General features: G+C 39.2%; 1 long non-coding RNA gene across 1 annotated transcript in view; it reads right to left on the minus strand.

Annotated features, from left to right (window-relative positions):
• Positions 1-21105, minus strand: part of LOC135232468 (uncharacterized) — a 131031-nt gene that overhangs the window by 33246 nt on the left and 76680 nt on the right. The gene's annotated exons all lie outside the window — the stretch shown is intronic.

Raw genomic sequence — 21105 nt, forward strand, 5'->3', positions numbered from 1 at the left:
TCAGGATGAAGGGGAACATGGTAAGACCAGTGAATTCATACCACCAAGTAAGAAGTGCTAGGAGCAGAGTGTGTCTTTTGGACCCAAGGTCCCTGCACTGAGAAGGTCCTAGACCAGGGGAAGATTGATGACAAGGACCTTCTCCCAGGACTGACAAGAGAAAAGCCTTCCCCTGGAGCTGGTGCTTTGAATTTGGACTTCCAGCCTCCTAGACGGTGAGAGAATAAATTTCTGTTTGTTAAAGCCATCTACTTGTGGTATTTCTGTTACAGCAGCACTAGATAGCTAAGACAATGCACAAACCCAGTTTATCAGAAAACATACACAAGCCCAGCTTTTCTGTACTTTGCTATGGTATCTGGGTGTGTACCTTCCTCAGGAACATAAGAGGCAGGAAGAGAGGATAGATGAAGGCAGAATTCAGTATTCCTAGGTCCACCTTCGCTATGGATTACACCTCAACATAAAGAAAACAAAAATCCTCACAACTGGACTGGTAAGTAACATCATGATAAATGGAGAAAATATTGAAGGTGTCAAGGATTTCATTTTACTTGGATCCATAATCAATGCAGTCAAGAAATCAAATAATGTATTATTGCATTGGGCAAATCTGCTGCAAAAGACCTCTTTAAAGTGTTGAAAAGCAAAGATGTCACCTTGAACACTAAGGTGTACCTGGCCCAAGCCTCGGTGTTTTCAATAGCCTCATATACATGTGAAAGCTGAACAATGAATAAGGAAGGCTGAAGAAAAATTGATTCCTTTGAATTATGGTGCTGGTGAAGAAAATTGAACATACCATGGACTGCCAGAAGAACAAACAAATCTGTCTTGGAGGAAGTGCAGCCAGAATGCTCCTTGGAGGCGAGGGTGGTGAGACTTCGTCTCATATACTTCAGACATGTTATCAGGAGGGACCAATCCCTGGAGAAGGACTAGTAAATTATAGGGTCAGCTCAGCAGAGGAAGACTGTCAATGAGATGGATTGACACAGTGGCTGCACAAATGGGCTAAAGTTAACAACAATTGTGAGGATGGCTCAGGACTGGGCAGTGCTTCTTTCTGTTGTAGTTAGGGTCTCCGTGCATGGAAACTGACTCAAGGGCACCTGACAACAACAAGGTCCTCAAATTCAATAGTTCTCAAACTTTAGCATGCATAATAATCACCTGGAGAACTTCTTAAAATGCAGATTGCTGGGCCCCTCCCCGTATTTAGTAGGTTTAGGGTGGGTCCCAAGAATTTACCTTTCTAACACGTTCCAGAGGGATGCTGATAACTGTGGTCTGGGGACCACTGTGGTCTGGGGACCACATTTTGAATAGCATTGCTCTAACTAAATGTTCTCTAACAATACCCAAAATAATGATTAAGAAAATTTTCCATAAAATCTTTTGCTCCATTGACTTCAATTTCTGCTATTTCCCATATTATTTTTTTAATTATTATCAATATTATCCTATTTTACAAGTTTGAGAAATAGGGAACATTATTACCTATAACTTCACCTCACATCTTACCATTTTTAAGTGTTTCATTATATTTACGTTGTTGTTGGGTGCTGTTCAGTCAGTTCCAACTTAGAGCAACCCTATATACAACAGAAGGAAACACTGCCCAGTCCTGCGCCATTTTCGTGACTGTTGCTATGCTTGAGCCCATTGTTGCAGACACTGTGTCAGTTTATCTTGTTGAAAGTCTTCCTCTTTTTCACTAACCCTCAACTTTACCAAGCATGATGTCCTTCTCCAGTGATTGATCCCTCCTGACAACATGTCCAAAGTATATAAGACGTAGTTTCGCCATCCTTGCTTCAAAGGAGCATTCTGGCTGTATTTCTTCCAAGACAGATTTGTTCGTTCTTTTGGCAGTCCATGGTACATTCAATATTCTTCACCAACACCATAATTCAAAGGCGTCAATTCTTCTGGTCTTCCTTACTCATTGTTCAGCTTTTGCACACATATGAGGCAACTGAAAACACCATGGCTTGGGTCAGGTGCACCTTTGCTTTTTAACACTTTAAAGAGGTCTTTTGCAGCAGATTAGCCCATCGTTTGATTTCTTTACTGCGGTTTCCACGGGTGTTGATTGTGGATCCAAGTAAAATGAAATCCTTGACGATGTCAATCTTTTCTCTATTTATCATGATGTTCCTTATTGGTCCACTTGTGAGGATTTTTATCTTCTTTATGTTGAGGTGTAATCCATACTGAAGGCTGTGGTCTTTGATCTTTATCACTAAGTGCTTCAAGTCCTTTTCACTTTCAGCAAGCAAGGTTGTGTCATCTGCATAACGCAGGTTGTTAATTAATCTTCCTCCAATTCCGATGCCCTATTCTTCTTCACAGAGTCTAGCTTCTTGAATTATTTGCTCAGCATACAGACTGTATAAGTATGGTGAAAGTTTACAACCCTGACGCGTACCTTTCCTGACTTAGAACCACACAGTATCCCCTTGTGTTTGAACGACTGCCTCTTGATCTATATATGAGTTCCTCATGAGCACAATTAAGTGTTCAGGAATTCCCATTCTTCGCAATGTTATCCATCATTTGTTATGATCCACACAGTCAAATGCCTTTGCACTGTCAATAAAATACAGGTGATCATCTTTCTGATATTCTCTGCTTTCAGCCAAGATCCATCTGACATCCCCTCGTTCCACGTCTTCTTCTGGATTCAGCTTGAATTTCTGGCAGTTTCCTTTTGATGTGCTGCTGCAGCCACTTTTGAATGATTTTCAGCAAAATTTTACTTGCATGTGATATTAGTGATATTGTTTGATAATTTCTGCATTCGGTTAGATCACCTTTCTTGGGAATAGGCAAAAATATGGATCTCTTCCAGTCAGCTGGCCAGGTATCTGTCTCCAAATTTCTTGGCATAGAAGAGTGAGCACTTCCAGTGCTGCACCCATTTTTTGAAACATCTCAGTTGGTATTCTGTTAACTCCTGGAGCCTTGTTTTGTTCAAAAGAAGATGGAAGGAATACACAGTCACTACATCAAGCAGAACTGGTCAACATCAAACCATTTCAGGAGGCAGCATATGATCAGGAACCAATGGTACTGAAGGAAGAGGTCCAAGTTGCACTGGAGGCACTGGCAAAAAACAAGGCTCCAGGAATCGATGGGAATTGATGGAAATATTTATATATATTTATACATATAATAAAATGTATACTATATATATACATATATAAAGCTTGTTATACAACGACCTACGTATGATGTTTTTTTTCCCACTTCAATTACTTTGTGTGAAAGCTACAGTAATTAAGACAGTGTGGTATTGGTGAAAGGACAGACATATAGATTGATGGAACAGAAAGAGAGTAAAGAAATATGGCCAACTGATTTCAACAAAAGTGCTAAGGCAATTTGATGGAAAACAAATGGTGCTTAAATAATTGAACATCCATATGCCAAAAAAATTAATAAACTTGACCCATAACTCACACTATATACAAAAATTAACCTGAAATGGATTATATGCCTAAATATAAAATCTAAAACTATAAAACTTCTGGGAAGAGGAAAAAAAAAAAACCAAGGAAAAAGACTTTGTGACTTTAGAGTAGGGAAAGATTTCTTAGGACACAGAAAGTATGAAACATGAAGGAAAAATTGGTAAATTAAAAGCATTTGCTCTTTGAAAGACATTGTTAACAAAACGAAAAGCCAAGTCACAGACTGGGAAGAAATATTTACAAAATGCATATCTGATAAAGGACTTGCAGTAGTTAAGAGCTTGGCTGCTAAGCAAAAGGTCAGCAGTTTGAATCCACCAGCTGCTCCTTGGAAACCCTATGGGGCAGTTCTACTCTGTCGTGTAGGGTTGCTATGACTAGGAATTGACTCAAATGCAATGGGTTTGGTTTTTTTGATCTAGAATACTTAAAGAATTCTCATAGCTCAGTAATAAGAAAACAACCCAATTCAAAAGATCTGAACAGACATTTCATCAAAGGTGAGTTATGCACGGCAAATAGGCATATGAAAAGATACTTCATGTGATTAGTCATCAGGGAAATGCAAATTAAACCTACAAAAACACACCACATCTACTAGAAAGTCTAAAATTTTTTCTTTAAAAAAACAACAGACAATACCAACCACTGATGGGAATGCAAAGCAATTGGAACTGACACTCAGCGAGTGGAATGCAAAATGGTACAGCCACTTTGGAAAGCAGTTTGACAGTTATTAAAAAGTGAAACATACACTTACCATATGGCGGAGTGATACCACTTTTATATATTTACCCAAGTGAAGATAAATGTCTACACAAAAGCCTGTTCATAAATGTTTATAAATGGCTTTATTCATAATCATAAAAAATTGGAAATCTTTATCAGTTGGTAAATGCATAAACAAACTGAATACTACCCAGTGATATTTGCGTAGAAGAATCACTTTTTGAAGAGCCTACACTGACCCTTTCAGAACCAGTCTGACATTTCAGTCGCCTCTGTGAATTGGTGACAGAACATGTGGGAGAGCTCTTGAGAACAGGGTGATAATAAACCTTAAGCTCAGTGAAGGGCAGGCGGCCCTATCACTTTATATTTCTCCCTTCCACTTGGCTCTCTGTTCATCTGACTTTGGTGCTCCTTCAGTTGTCTCTGCAGTCATCCCTGCTGTTGTCCGTGGTTTGGCTCACGGGCCCCTGTGACATGGCCAGGCAGCCAAGGATGCTCTCTCAGGAAGGACATTTGCTGGGAGGCTCAGCTGCCTAGTTAATTCGGGCAGTGTTTCACATCACCCAGAGCAGAAGGGAGAAATAGACTTGTAACAGGACAGGACCTTGTGTTTTTTTGTAGTGACCCATCACCACCAAAGCAGTGCTATATGTGTGTGTGTGTCTCTCTCGCTCTCTCTCTCTATATATGGTAGGTGCATGATACAAGTTTGCTGACTTTGTTTCTTTTAAGATGTTATATTTAGTTCCTAGTATACTCTCTCTATACTCAAGTATATGAAACGCAAACTAAAAATGCTGTGGCAGGAGCCATACTTAGTTCACCGAGAGGAAAAATAATACCCTTGATTTCCTCAGTGTAAGGATATTGATTATGTAACATATTTTTATTCATTCATGTACTTGAGAAATATTTATTGAACACCTAGGATGTGCTAGATACTATTTGCCAAAATTATTTACGTGATACCAAATTATTTAGGTATATACTCAAGGACAAAAATGAATTGTTAAATTACAGATTTCAAAGATGTGCATTGGTCGTCACATACTTTGCTTCCCAGTTAATTTTTTTTCCTTTTCTTTTTCAGTAAGAAAATAGATGTTATTATGTACAGATGCTCTTGATCAGTGATTAGCAACTTTCTTTTCTGTCCCATCAGGAATAGTAGCTCTCCACTGTGGAGATTCTTAACAGGGGCAGGATTGGTGAGGGTGGGGAGTGAGAGCTGAATACGGAAAGTTTAGGGAAGCATATGTAGTTTGAATGTACCTATCAACTCTCCTTGTTGTGGCTATCAGCTATATAATATCTGTTTTGTCCAGAGGGAAGAAGATTCTTGCATTTATTTCTTCTTTCTCAATGAGAAAAACTCTATTGTTGACTCCTTCTGGTTTTCTACTTTAAAAAAATTCTTACATTTACTTCTTCTTTCTCAATGAGAAAAACTCTATTGTTGACTCTTTCTGGTTTTCTACTTTAAGCTATCATTAAAAAATAACTGTATTGGGATATTAGAGTTTCCTTATTAATCTATTACCCACAGTTTGTTTCCTTCTTCCCTCCCCCTTCTTCTCAACCTAATACCCTGTATTCTCCTTGCCTCCGCTCCTCTGTTCTCCTCCCCTCTCTCTCTCCTTTCTTTTCTTCCTTCCTGCGTCTCTCCCTTCATTCGTTCCTCCTTTTCTTCTTTTCCTCCTGCCTTCCTTCCTGTATTTCTTTTTGTGTTTCAATGATTTTTATTTTTGGCTTAGTTTTGGGTATTGGTATTGATTTATAAATTAGTGGTAGGAATAAACAGAAAATAAAACATCTAATAATGTTTGCAGAATTATATATGGATAATTGAATTATATTCTTTTTTTATTAATACTAAGTGATGACTTCAAAACATTTGGGAGAATATTTTTGTATTTAGTGATTGTGATCTTCTTAAGGGCAGGAGACCCGTTTCCTGTATCTTTATACTGTGGTGTAGCACACGCTGGGTGTTCAGTTAATGTTGGCTGATGACATCGGTGGACTGAGAGGCCCTCACCTTTGCTCAATTTCAGGCTCTAGCTTTCCTCCATCTCTTCCACATGTTGTTTCTTCTTCTTGGAACATGCTCCCTTGCTCCCATTCTCCCATCTCTTAACCTCAGCCCAGACAAATCCTACTCTTTCTTTGGGTCTCATGTTAAATGCCATTTACTCAGGGACACCTTCCTTACACATCCCCTAATTTGGCCACCACTTATATGATATACCCTCAGCGTACCCTGTACTTCTCTTTCTTAGCCCTGCAGAGGTGGGTTGTGAGGGATCAGAACAGAGGACTCAACCCAGACTGAAAACCACAGTCCTCTTTCTTTTTGCTGTATCTTGCAAGCCATAGGATATTCCATCATTCTAAGGATAAGCAGCCCTCCCTCAAATGACTGATAACAACTTCTCAGCCTTAGAGAATGAAGCTCTTGGGGTCAATTTATCTTGATTTAAAAGAATAAGGAAATGTGACACTCTTGCTGGTTACATTTCTTGGTCTCAAACTAATGCATAGCACAGGTTCTATTCAGAAATTTAATCAATGGAAGTCACACATGGGGCAGTTAGACTTTTTTATATGACCCAACCAACAATTGCTTGTTATCCTAAAGGAATCTCAGTGTTCCATAAAAACATTAGCATATAGAAGAGAAATGGGCCACGTACAATTAAACAGAGGGGTATTTTATTGCTGAAAGAACTGATCAGTTAAAATTACATTTGGAGGTGTGTAGGCTTCTATTTTATTAAGAGAAAAAAGCAATTCTGCTATTCTATCCTCAAGATTTCTCTACCAGGCTGATTTACTTGCCTGGAAGGTAAGCTTTCTGAACCTTCCTCAAACATGGAGGCTACTTCTCTTGTCTACCTCACGTTTGAGCCTTTGAACTATTCTAGGTGTTTAGGCTTTCTCTGAGTTTTTATCTTCTAAAATAATACTTTCAATTAGTTTGCCATTGAGAAATCAGACCCAGATAAACACAGAGTTCTGCAATTCCAGAAGAAAACTTAATGTCCTAAATGATAAAAAAAAAGCATTAATTCTAAAAACTCTTTAGCAGCCTACAGTCAGTTACTATTAATAATTCTGTTTTACTGTGTTAAAAAAAATGAACACTCGTTTAAGAAAAAGCAGCATGCCTCATTAATAATATGCCTGAGTTTTATTTTCCTGCATACTCCATGTCCAATAACCCAGAGAAGGTTTCTCTGACTTTTTTTTTTTATCTCAATACAGTTCATACTCTCTTCATATTGTCCTTGCTGTTTTTAATAGCAAATGTCTCCTATGTAGGAACAAAAAAACAGATACCAACTGAGCATAAAATTAGATACTACTTCTTGTTTATCAATTTAAACTAGAAATTGCTTGCTATTCTGTATTTACATAGATGATTATTACACATATATCAATTGTTGTTGTTGTTAGGTGCCGTCGAGTCGGTTCTGACTCATAGCAACCCTACGCACAACAGAATGAAACATTGCCCGGTCCAGAGCCATCCTTACAATCGTTGTATGCTTGAGCTCATTGTTGCTGCCACTGTGTCAATCTACCTCATTGAGGGTTTTCCTCTTTTCCACTGACCCTGTACTCTGCCAAGCATGAGTCCTTCTCCAGTGACTGATCCCTCCTGACAACATGTCCAAAGTATGTAAGATGCAGTTTCGCCATCCTTGTCTCTAAGGAGCATTCTGGCTGTACTGCTTCTAAGACAGATTTCTTCGTTCTTTTGGCAGTCCATCGTATATTCCGATATTCTTCACCAACACCACAATTCAAAGGCATCAATTCTTCTTCAGTCTTCCTTATTCATTGTCCAGCTTTCACATGCATATGATGCGATTGAAAATACCATGGCTTGGGTCAGGCGCACCTTAGTCTTCAAGGTGACATCTTTGCTCTTCAACACTTTGAAGAGGTCCTTTGCAGCAGATTTACCCAATGCAATGCGTCTTTTGATTTCTTGACTGCTGCTTCCATGGCTGTTGATTGTGGATCCAAGTAAAATGAAATCCTTCACAACTTCAATCTTTTCTCCATTTATCATGATGTTGTTCATTGGTCCAGTTGTGAGGATTTTTGTTTTCTCTATGTTGAGGTGCAATCCATACTGAAGGCTGTGGTCTTTGATCTTCATTAGTAAGTGCTTCAAGTCCTCTTCACTTTCAGCAAGCAAGGTGTGTCATTTGTATAACACAGGTTGTTAATGAGTCTTCCTCCAATCCTGATGCCTCATGCTTCATATAGTCCAGCTTCTCGTATTATTTGTTCAGCATACAGATTGAATAGGTATGGTGAAAGAATACAACCCTGACGCACACCTTTCCTGACTTTAAGCCAATCAGTATCCCCTTGTTCTGTCCGAACAACCGCCTTGTAAAGGTTCCTCATGAGCACAATTAAGTGTTCTGGAATTCCCATTCTTCTCAGTGTTATCCATAGTTTGTTATGATTCACACAGTCGAATGCCTTTGCAAGGTCGATAAAACACAGGTAAACATCCTTCTGGTATTCTCTGCTTTCAGCCAGGATCCATCTGACATCAGCAATGATATTTCTGGTTCCACGTCCTCTTCTGAAATCGGCCTGAATTTCTGGCAGTTCCCTGTCGATATACTACTGCAGCCGTTTTTGAATGATCTTCAGCAAAATTTTGCTTGCATGTGATATTAATGATATTGTTCTATAATTTCCACATTCGGTTGGATCACCTTTCTTGGGAATAGGCACAAATATGGATCACTTCCAGTCAGTTGGGCAGGAAGCTGTCTTCCATATTTCTTGGCATAGACGAGTGAGCACCTCCAGGGCCGCATCTGTTAGTTGAAACATCTCAATTGATATTCCATCAATTCCTGGAGCCTTGTTTTTCGCCAATGCCTTCAGGGCAGCTTGGACTTCTTCCTTCAGTACCATCAGTTCCTGATCGTATGCCACCTTTTGAAATGGTTGAACATCGACTAATTCTTTTTGGTATAATGACTCTGTGTATTCCTTCCATCTCTTTTTGCTGCTTCCAGCATTGTTTAGTATTTTCCCCATGGAATCCTTCACTATTGCAACTCGAGGCTTGAATTTTTTCTTCAGTTCTTTCAGCTTGAGAAACGCCAAGTGTGTTCTTCCCTTTTGGTTTTCCATCTCCAGCTCTTTGCACATGTCATTATAACACTTTACTTTGTCTTCTCGAGAGGCCCTTTGGAATCTTCTGTTCAGTTCTTTTACTTCATCAAATCTTCCTTTTGCTTCAGCTGCTTGACATTTGAGAGCAAGTTTCAGAGTCTCCTCTGACATCCATCTTGGTCTTTTCTTTCTTTCCTGTCCTTGACATCATTCCACAACTCGTCTGGTCTTCGGTCACTAGTGCTCAATGCATCAAATCTCTTCTTGAGATAGTCTCTAGATTCAGGTGGGATATACTCAAGGTTGTATTTTGGCTCTCGTGGACTTGCTCTGATTTTCTTCAGTTTCAGCTTGAACTTGCATAGGAGCAATTGATGGTCTGTTCCACAGTCGGCCCCTGGCCTTGTTCTGACTGATGATATTGAGCTTTTCCATCATCTCTTTCCACAGATGTAGTCAATTTGATTTCTGTGTGTTCCATCTGGTGAGGTCAATGTGTATAGTCGCCATTTATGTTGGTGAAAGAAGGTATTTGCAATGAAGAAGTCGCTGGTGTTGCAAAATTCTATCATTGGATCTCCGGCATGGTTTCTATCACCAAGCCCGTATTTTCCAACTACTGATGCTTCTTCTTTGTTTCCAACTTTCACATTCCAATCACCAGTAATTATCAATGCATTTTGATTGCATGTTCTATCAATTTCAGACTGCACCAGCTGATAAAAATATTCTATTTCTTCATCTTTGGCCCTAGTGGTTGCTGTATAAATTTGAATAATAGTTGTATTAACTGGTCTTCCTTGTACGCATATGGCTATTATCCTATCACTGACAGCGCTGTACTTCAGGATAGATCTTGAAACGTTCTTTTTGATGAAGAATGTAACACCATTCTCTTCAAGTTGTCATTCCCAGCATAGTAGGCTATATGATTGTCCAATTCAAAATGGCCAATACCAGTCCATTTCAGCTCACTAATGCCTAGGATATCGGTGTTTATGCGTTCCATTTCATTTTTGACTATTTCCAATTTTCCTAGATTCATACTTCGTACATTCCAGGTTCTGATTATTAATGGATGTTTGCAGCTGTTTCTTCTCATTTTGAGTTGTGCCCCACCAGCAAATGAAGGTCCCAAAAGCTTTACTCCATCCACATCATTAAGGTCGACTCTACTTTGAGGAGCCAGCTCTTCCCCAGTCATCTTTTGAGTGCCTTCCAACCTGGGAGGCTCATTTTCAAGCACTGTATCAGACAATGTTCTGCTGTTATTCATAAGGTTTTCACTAGCTAATGCTTTTCAGAAGTAGACTGCCAGGTCGTTCTTCCTAGTCTGTCTTAGTGTGGAAGCTCAGCTGAAACCTGTCCTCCATGGGTGACCCTGCTGGTATCTGAATACCGGTGGCACAGCTTCCAGCATCACAGCAACACACAAGCCCCCACAGTATGACAAACTGACAGGTACGTGGGGGATACATCAATTAGCCATCCCAAAATATTTGCTCATGGCATACAAGCACATAGTCATCAATAATGCATATATATGTTTTAGAAGATAATTCTAAATAATCTGGAAATGCTCCAATTATACTGATTAGGAAGCTAATGTAGAATTTCACACAGCTTTGAGCTGAGCTGAATAAGATCATTTTAAAAATCAATCATCCCCCAAAGTAGAAATGAAAATTTTATTTAAAATATATATTCAACCTACATGTGAATACTTGTAAATTATGTGTGACTTAGGAAGAATAAATTCTATTTTTAGATAACAAATACCACTCTAATTGACAATATTTACATCTTTAAATAGAATTTTGCAATAAAAAAAATAGTGAGAAATAAGATTGTTCAGAATAACAGAAGAATACCAGAGAGAATCCCCTATGAATTCCCATTATGAAAAATTCCTTACATGTGGGGTAAGGAATTACTTAATAGATGAAGACACGGATTTGATAAAAGTCAACACCCATTCATGATTAAAACCTCTTAGCAAACTAAGGATAGACACTTATTAAATTTAATAGAGGCTTTATGCCAAATTTTTATAGCAAAAATTACATTTAATGATGAAGTTTTAGGATAATATCCTTTAACTTCAAGAAAAAGAAAGGGGTGTCTGTTAACATTGTTCTGGAGGTCCTAGTCATTGCCATAAGATAAGAAATAAGGTCTCTTGTTATTAGGTGCCTTTCAGTCAGTTCTGACTCATAGCGACCCCATGCACAAAGGGACAAAACAATGCCCTGTCCTTCGCCATCCTCACAATCATTGTTATGTTTGACCCCATTGTTGCAGCCACTGTATCATTCCATCTTGTTGAGGGTCTTCCCCTTTTTTCGATGACTCTCTTCCCAGCATGATGTCCTTCTCCAGGGACTGATCCCTCTTGATAACATGTCCAAAGTACCTGACACAAAGTCTCACCATCCTTGCTCTTGGGAAGCATTCTTGCCATACTTCTTCCAAGACAGATTTGTTTGTTCTTCTGGCAGTTCATGGTATACCCAATATCCTTCGCCAACACCATAATTCAAAGGCATCAATTCTTCTTCGATCTTCCTTATTCATTGTCCAGCTTTCGCATACATATGTGGCAATTGAAAATACATTGGCTTGGGTCAGGCACACCTTAGTTCTCAAAGTGACATCTTTGCTTTTTAACACTTTAAAGAGGTCTTTTGCAGCAGATTTGCCCAATGTAATACGTCATTTGATTTCCTGACTGCACCTTCCCTGGGTGTTAATTGTGGATCCAAGTAAAATGAAATGCTTGACAACTTCAATATTTTGTCTGTTTATCATGATGTTGGTTATTGGTTCAGCTCTGAGGATTTTTGTCTTCTTTATGTTGAGGTGTAGTCCATACTGAAGGCTGTAGTCTTAATCTTTATCACTAAGTGCTTCAATTCCTCTTCACTTTCAGCAAGCAAGTTTGTGTTATCTGCATATCTCAGGCTGTTAATGAGTCTTCCTCCAATCCTGATGCCATATTCTTCTTCGTAATACTCCAGTTTCTCGGGATTATTTGCTCAGCATATGGACTGAATAAGTGTGGTGAAAGAATACAACTCTGACACACACCTTTCCTGATTTTAAACCATGTAGTATTTTTTAGTATCCTCTTATTCTGTTTGAATGACTGCCCCTTGTTCTATGTACAGGTTCCACATGAGCACAAGTATGTATTCTAGAATTCTCATTCTTTGCAATGTTATCCATAATTTGTTATGATCCACACAGTCAAATGCCTTTGCATAGTCAATAAAACACAGATAAAAATCTTGCTGGTATCCTCTGCTTTTAGCCAAGACGATCTGACATCAGCAATGGTATCTCTCATTCCATGTCCCCTTCTGAATTCAGCTTGAATTTCTGGTATTTCCCTCTGAATGCACTGCTGCAACGGTTTTTGAATTATCTTCAGCATAATTTTACTTGCATTTGATGTTAGTGATATTGTTTGATAATTTTCACATTCTGTTGGATCACCTTTCTTTGGAATGGGCACAAATATGGATCAGTTGGTCAGGTAACTGTCTTCCAAATTTCTTGGCATAGGAGAGTGCATTCCTTTGTTGAAACACCTCAATTGGTATTCTATCAATTCTTGGAGCCTTTTTTTTTTTTTTGCCATTCCCTTCAGTGCAGCTTGGACTTCTTCGTTCAGTACCATTGGTTCTTTATCATATGCTATCTCCTGAAATGGTTGAATGTAGACCAATTCTTTTTGGTACAGTGACTTTGTGTATTCTTTCCACCTTCTTCTGATGCTTCCTGTGTTGTTCAATATTTTACCCATAGGATCCTTCAATATTGCAACTTGAGGTTTGAATTTTTTCTTCCATTCTTTCAGCTTGAGAAATGCCGAGTGTAGTGTTCTCTTTTGGTTTTCTAACTCCAGGTCTTTGCCTATTTCATTATAATACTTTGTTTTCTTGAGCCACTCTTTGAAATTTTCTGTTCAGCTCTTTTACCTCATCATTTCCTCCTTTTGCTTTAGCAAAAAAAAAAAAAAAAAAAAAAGGTTCGAGAGCAAGTTTCAGAGTCTCTTCTGACATCCATTTTGGTCTTTTCTTTCTTTCCTGTCTTTTTAATAACCTTTTGCTCTCTTCATGTATGATGTCCTTGATGTCATCCCACAACTCATCTGGTCTTCAGTCATTAGCGTTCAATACATCAAATCTATTCCTGAGATGGTCTCTAAATTCAGGTGCGATATACTGAAAATTGTACTTTGGTTCTCATGGACTTATTTTAATTTTCTTCAGCTTCAACTTGAACTTACATATAAGCAATTGATAGTCCATTCTGCAGTCTGCCCCTGGCCTTGCTCTGATGATACTGAGCACCTTCACTGTCTCTTTCCACAAAAGTAGTCAATTTGATTCATGTGTATTCAATCCAGCGAGGTCCATGTGTATAGTCACCGTTTATGTTGGTGAAAAAAGGTATTTGCAATGAAGAAGTCATTGGTCTTGCAATATTTGATTATGGGATTTCCAGCGTCTTGTCCCTGGTGAAGTGCAGGCATGTAGCCAGAGGCTCCAGAACAGCGTCGAATGCAGAGGGACTGGTAGTGCCCAAAAGGGAACAAAAATCACCAAGACAGTGGCATAGACGAGTTTCTTGCACCTGGTGGGACCCTTGCTCCACACAGGTGGTGTCATCATGCACAGGTGTATCTCATCTCAGGGAACTTTGGAGACCTGGGAAACCGTACCTCCATTGCAGAGCATATGGAGTGGTTTCTGGCTTTAATTGCCATCTTATACCTTTCTATTTTAGTTGCCATCAAAGAAGGTTGAGATCCTCTAATTATGATTGTTGGAATCTTTCCGTGAATCACTTAATAACCCCCTTGGGGCAACCCTGCCTCCGTCAGTGTCAGCCCTTTGACAGACGTTCTTTGTTTTTAATTACTTTTAATCAAGTAGTTTGTATGTTCATATCCAATATTTCTCCAGTTCAATTTTCTAATTTTAAACCAATTTTTATATTTTAAAAATACATATTAATGTTAAGAAAACAGTATAACATGGAGTAAATGTAAGCATATGCAGTAAAACCATGTGATACAGTGCCCAGGAGAGCTCAGGTTCAGACACAAAGCAATTAGCAATGGGCTTTTTGTCCTCTACTTGGCCCCAGCTCTCAGGCAGGGATGTGGGACATGATGGGTATGAGGGGGTGGGGACATGATATGCTACCCTATCTGGGGAAATGAGGAGTTGAAAGGTGGGCTCCCATATTCTTATTCTCTCAACCCAATCTCCCTAGATTGGGAGCAGATAAAATGGGAGCCAATTAATCTGGATTTCTGGAAGCACTGCCATTGTTCTAGAAGCCCCACCCCCAATAATATTTAAACAGGAGTGGATTACTGCTACAAGGTGGCAAAACTGCAATCAGGACAAGGTCAGATTTCAATCTCAAAACTGGACCCCTCTGAACTCCTGAGGTCCCTGGGTGGCACAAATTGTTTGCTCTTGGCTACTAACCTAAAGGTTGGCAGTTTGTACCCACCCAGCAGCACTGCATAAGACAAAAGTCCTGGCAATCTGTGTCCATAAAGATTACAGTCAAGAAAACCCTATGGAGCTCAGTCCCACTCTGTAACACATGGGGTTGCCATGAGTCAGAATTGGCTCCATGGCAACAGGTTTCTTGGTTTTTCTGAACTCCTGGTCTGGGTCATTTTATTAACCTCATTCACAGTAAAGGAAACTCACATTTTGGGCTGCTAAAATTTTTGGATTCTACTTACATATTATGATGGACTTCTACTAAATGTGATTGTGTGTGTGTGTGTGTAAACACAAAAGGGATAATATTATGCATATTGCATTGACTCTTATCCTTTTCCCCTCAATATACATCTTGAATATCTTTCCATAGTTGCACATGCGGGACAATAATTTTTAATGGCTATGTTGTATCTCATTGCATAAATGTAGCATAGTTTATTTAACTACTCACCTGCTGAAAGATGGATTTTTTTTTTCTAGCTCTTTGTTATTTTTGCTATTATTACAAATAATGTTGTAACGAGAATTCTGGAATCTATATCTTTGGGACATTGCAAAGCGTATCTGTAGAACAAATACCTAGAAGTGGGTTAAAGATAATGTGCTTGATGGACAGGTTAGGACTCAAGCACAAAGAGATGTGATTTGATGCTTCAGGAGTTGACAAGAGAGGGTTCCAGTCAGAGTCTTGAAGAGTCCTATACATAAAGGGAAGGAAAGGAAGACAGCTTCTAATAAGTGTACGTTAAGCCGAACTGAACAGAAATTCAGAAATGTTAAGAGAAGTAAGAAGAAAACCAGAAGTTAGTGGTATTGTGGAAGCTACTTTCCATGTCCTTCATGTATAAAGAGTATAAAATGCCTTTTTGGGGGAAAAAAAAAAAAAAACTGGGATACCCATCAATATGGGTTCAGTTAAACCAGATATGGCATAGTCATGCAATGGAATACTATACAGCCATTAAAAATGAAAATGTCCACAATACATTAAATGGGAAGAAGCAGATTACAGAATATTATGAATAACGTGACACTGACAGAGGATGTTAGTTGTCTACCAACTAGCTATCTTCACTTTTTCCCTCAAATTAAAGGAACTCTGTTTTTTAGATGGGTTTTATCATGCCACTCAGCTAAAAATTGCATTTTTGCCTTTCTTGTAAAGATGTGGCCATGTGACTAAATTCTGGCCAATGAAGTATATAATCAGAAGTTTCCTTAAAAGGGGAGGGCTGTGTCCTACTTCCTCCAACCTACTACCTGAAACAGGGATGTGATGGCTAGAGCTTGGACCATCTTGAACCAAGGGCAATTGTCTTGGACCACAAAGATAAATACCACACAGTAGAATTGTAGAGTGAAAAATCAGAAGGTTCTGGATCCCTGATGACTATGGAGCCACCCTATCAGCCCTGGACTACCTACCTCCTATTATTATTTTTCTCCTGTGAGACAGAAGTCAAGTCTATCTTGTTCAAGCCATATTTTTAGTCTCGTAGCCAAATCTAATTCTGATAAAGACTCCATTTGTGTTTAAAAATAAAATATGCATATATAAATGCATATATACATATATGTACACCCACAAATATGTGTGTGCTTAAACCCTATTAGCATAAAACATCTATAAGTGCATATAGAAAGCTGGTAACAGTGCTTATCTCTGGGGGTATGGGATTAGAAGCAGGAGGTGAGAGGAAGCTTTTCCTTCCTTTTAATTATTTGAATTTTTAGCAATAAACCTGGGTTTTCAGAAAAATTAAGATATTTTGATTTTATAAAGAAAATGAAATAACCCTTGACTGATAATTCCTTAAAGTCAAAATACTGGATAATTCCCTTACTCATCTTGGTTATTTCCAGAAGAACTGTCATCACAATATCAGTCTCTCACCTATTTTTATACTTCCAGTTTTCACCTAGGAGGCTTACTTTCTCTTCTCATTATGAATATTCTACATCTCTTTTAAATATGAGCCCTGGTGGCTCAGTGGTTAAGAGCTCAGCTGCTAACCAAAAGGTCAGCAGTTCAAATCTACCAGCTGCTCATTGGAAACCCTATGGAGCAGTTCTATTCTGTCCTATAGGGTCACTATGAGTTCGAATCGACTCAATGGCAATGGGTTTTGTTCTTCTTTTAAATATGTATCAGCTTGCTTCCAGTGCTACAGTTAAGAGGAAGCTCCATATAATAAAGGAATGATTAATTGACTCAAGTGGATAAGAAAGCACATACACAGCAGCTTTAATCAGAGGCAGATTATCTAATATGTAAGGTAAGCATGGTGCTTACCTTGCTTACCAGATCATCTGTAGTGAACAATTTCACACCTCTGATGTGGTAAAATCCATGTGAAATTGTTCTCTACAGATTAGTAAGTAAACACAAGTAAGGCCATGCTTACATTGCTTATTGCATCATCTGCCCTGCCAGAGTTTGTAAATTTGAAAAGAGACTCTGATGCTGTGGAAGGAAAAAAAAAAGAGGAAGGTGCTGTGGGGTTGGGAGAGAGACAGATGCCAGCCATATCTAGAAGCAGAATCTTTGATGTGGTGAAAAAATGTGAAATTGTTCACTACAGGTGATCTGATAAGCAAGGTAAGCACCGTGCCTATCTTGCCAATTGGATAATCCACCCCTGGCTTTGATGATAAAAGCATTTTCCTCCAAATAAGACTTCTTTTTATCACCAACAACTGTTGCCATGGCTACATGTTAATTTAAAAGCCAATCACAATAAGAAAGAATGGTCCAGTTCTCCAGCTGACTGGGTTGGGTTAAACAAGATTTGAAGAGGAGCTTGGAATGCTTGGAGGCCCGGGAAGCAAAGGGACTCCTGGTTCTGAGCATTACACTGTCCTGGATCTCAGTAGTTCTGCCCTAATTGTGTTCAATTTCAGGAGTAACCCTAAGAAACAAGCACATGGGACATAGAGTTAAGGGACTAGGGAACTGGCACCCTAATAGAAATCAAATCAAGAAGCTAGAAGTGGGATGGTGAAGGCATTGGTTAAAGATCAGATGAGGATTCAAAAATTAAGTAAAGAGAAAGGCCTTCATATTATGTTGTTAATTCCAGGCCTGCCTAAGAGGTGTGAAATTATTCTGCTCACAAACTCTAACAGTAGATGGTACGTATACACATATAGTTATATCTCAGAGTGCCAATGGATATTTATAAACTATGAGGCAGATGGCCAGGACATTGGATCCTGAACACTCGAATCTTGTCCTCTACCAAATACCCATCCCTGCATGATCCTGAGATGAAATCGCATATATATACACAGAAGACAAGCCAGGACAGTGGGGACTTCTGATTACTCTGTGGATCGGATTGAAACTCCAGGGCAGAACTCCACTTAGGTTGAATCGCAAGGAAGACTCCTTTTAAATACAGTATCTTCATTGTTTTTTTTAATTTAAATGTTGTATCTTTATTCTTTTATAAAAGTAATACAGGCTCAGAAAAAGAAAAAAACAAACAAACACGAGAAATGTAAAGCAGATAAGGAACCGGAAATTTAGGTTAAATACTTTGCCTTAGCATTCAATTTGTTAGTGGTGGATTTGAATTCCTGAGTCCAGGGAACAGGTGCTTAATCACTTCTACCCTGCCTCCACAGCTATGACTAACTCATTATTGTGAAGTGAACCAGAAAAGCAACAGTAACGACTATTGGCCCATATGGTTTCTACAACCACTGTGATTAGGAGGCATTATTATATTTTAGAATGAACAAACAAGTCTTCCTGATTTGCTCACTAGGCTAAGGTGACATGTGGAGCAATCATTGTGAATCATCCAGGGAATACCAGGAGAATTAAGTTAATTCTCCTGCCAAATGCTGAAAAGAAGAAAAGCAGCCCTCAAGAGCCTGTGACCCAGCAACACCGATCCCTGGACTCTGAGGACCAAGCCTCCTGAGCTTGGCAGGCAGCTGCAGGCCAAGGGGGGCAGGTGCCAGGAAGGGCTGTTTCCTGCCCATTGCACTTTGCAGAGGCCCATCAGAGACCTTAACCCTGATGGACTCTAAACACTGGTTGTTCTTTTTTTTTTTTTCTTCCCCCTGGCAACAAAATTAAAACTGCACCTAGGGATTCATCCACTCTTTTGCTGATCTGGATGTGAGCTGTGCAGCTAAATCCCTGTACACAGCACTGGCTCTGTCTCCCAGGGTGTTGCTTAAAATGTAGCTGAGCACAAATGGAAAACATCAAGTCTTGTTGAAGTCAGCACACAGAATTAATCTCTAAAAGTAATGAAAGAATTAGTTTCACTCTGTAAGATAAATAAATGTGAAGTATGGTAAGGTCAGAGATGTTGGGCTCAGCTGCTTTTAGAAGGAGACAGACATCTTGGGGAAAAAGGTATTGTGTACTTGGGACACAATTTAATGTCACTCTGGTTTTGGTGTGATTATGGGAATGCTTTGGGATTTAAAAAAAATCTGTTTAATATATGAGATTTTTATACTGAATGCTTTTTAACATTGGGAAAGGTTGGAATTTCAAAGTGTCTTTGCCTTTTTTAGCTCTTGGAAGCATAAGGATATGATTTTAGTAAATATAAAATTAAAGAGCATCCTAGTCTTTAAGCCAATGTGAAATAAAGCTCTCTGCTTTCCACCTCAACGTGATGGATTGACACAGTGGCTACAACAATGGGTTCAAACACAGCAACGATTGTGAGGATGGCACAGGATCGGGCAGTGTTTCATTGTGTCGTACATACGGTTGCTAGGAGTTGGAAATGACTCAACGGCACCTAACAACAACAGCTTTACACCACCTCCTTCATTTTATTTTTATCTTGACTCTGAATTTTATGCTTTGTTTTTTTCTAAGTGTGCTCCGTGAACCTGCCTGGGAATCACCACCAATGCTTGTTAAAAGTTATTCTGAAAGTTTAAAGGGCATCAGATCATCAAGCATCTCTCCTCTGGTACCTAATGAAATGGACAAAAATACAGTTTTTCAAAAGGCCCGAAACTCATCAGCAGCAATCAAGATTGAAAGGAGATAAAACCTCATGTTGTACAGTTTGGAAAACAGAGCCTAACCTGGCTCACCACACTCACAGGAAGAGAACTGAGGGAAGGTGAGTCGGAAAGCAGAGCCTAACCTGGCTCACCACACTCACAGGAAGAGAACTGAGGGAAGGTGAGTCGGAAAGCAGAGCCTAACCTGGCTCACCACACTCACAGGAAGAGAACTGAGGGAAGGTGAGCCACCAAAGTTTTGATAATTCTCCTGACTTCACCTCAACTTGAAGATCAGTGGACTGAGCGATGAGCAGGTGGGAATAATGCCAAGCAGAGAAGGTGCTCTCTGTAGCCCTGCAGATCCTTGGTGAGGCAAGAGGGGTTGACAGGGCTGGCCATTCTCCAGGGTCCTTGCCGAGTTGGGGAACTAACCAAAGCCCATACATTAGGAAATGCTGGCCCCTACCTGGAAAGACTGGCCTAGTAAAGCCATTTACTGGGACTCCGAAGACTGAATGCAGCCTAGGAGCCCAGCAAGGGTTACAGGCAGCTCTGAATGATTTTTCCTCCTTCCCACTTACAAGTCCTCAGGCTACAGAAAATGGCACCCAGTCCTCAAACTCTTGTCCACAGAAGTTGATAAATAGTTTCCAGGGAAGGTCAAGGTTCTCCCTCACTAGATCAGAGCAACTGAAGCGTTATACAGAACTGTCCAATTTTAACTTGGACAAAAGGAAAACAGATGGCACATCAACCTTATAATGTAACAGTGAAAACAGGATGAGGAGAGAAAGAGGAAGAAAACAGCTAAACACGAAGGATACAATCTGGAAGAAAACAAAACCCAAAAGACAGAAAATTCCTTACAGTGCCTTGTGCTAAAGAAGAGCTTAATAAAAATATATCAATAAAACAAGAGCTCAAAATGTTAAAACAGAAAGAGATGAAAAGAGAAACTGAAGGCTAAGGAAATGGATTGGAGCCAAAATAATACCGTTAAAGACGTAACAAATAAATTAGAAATAAAAAAAAATCTAGACACGATTGAAGAGTTACCAGCATTAAAGACTTAAAATAATCATTATGAACACACAAAACTTTCCGAAGAAATAAAACAACTATAAGCAAATAAGGTATACATATCTAGACGATACAAAATATAGACAATTATTGTCCCTTAAATAGCATACTCAACAACAGAAGATAAAAATTATGCAGAAAACAACTGG

This window comes from Loxodonta africana, chromosome 9 (assembly GCF_030014295.1).
Source record: "Loxodonta africana isolate mLoxAfr1 chromosome 9, mLoxAfr1.hap2, whole genome shotgun sequence".
NCBI lineage: Eukaryota > Metazoa > Chordata > Mammalia > Proboscidea > Elephantidae > Loxodonta > Loxodonta africana.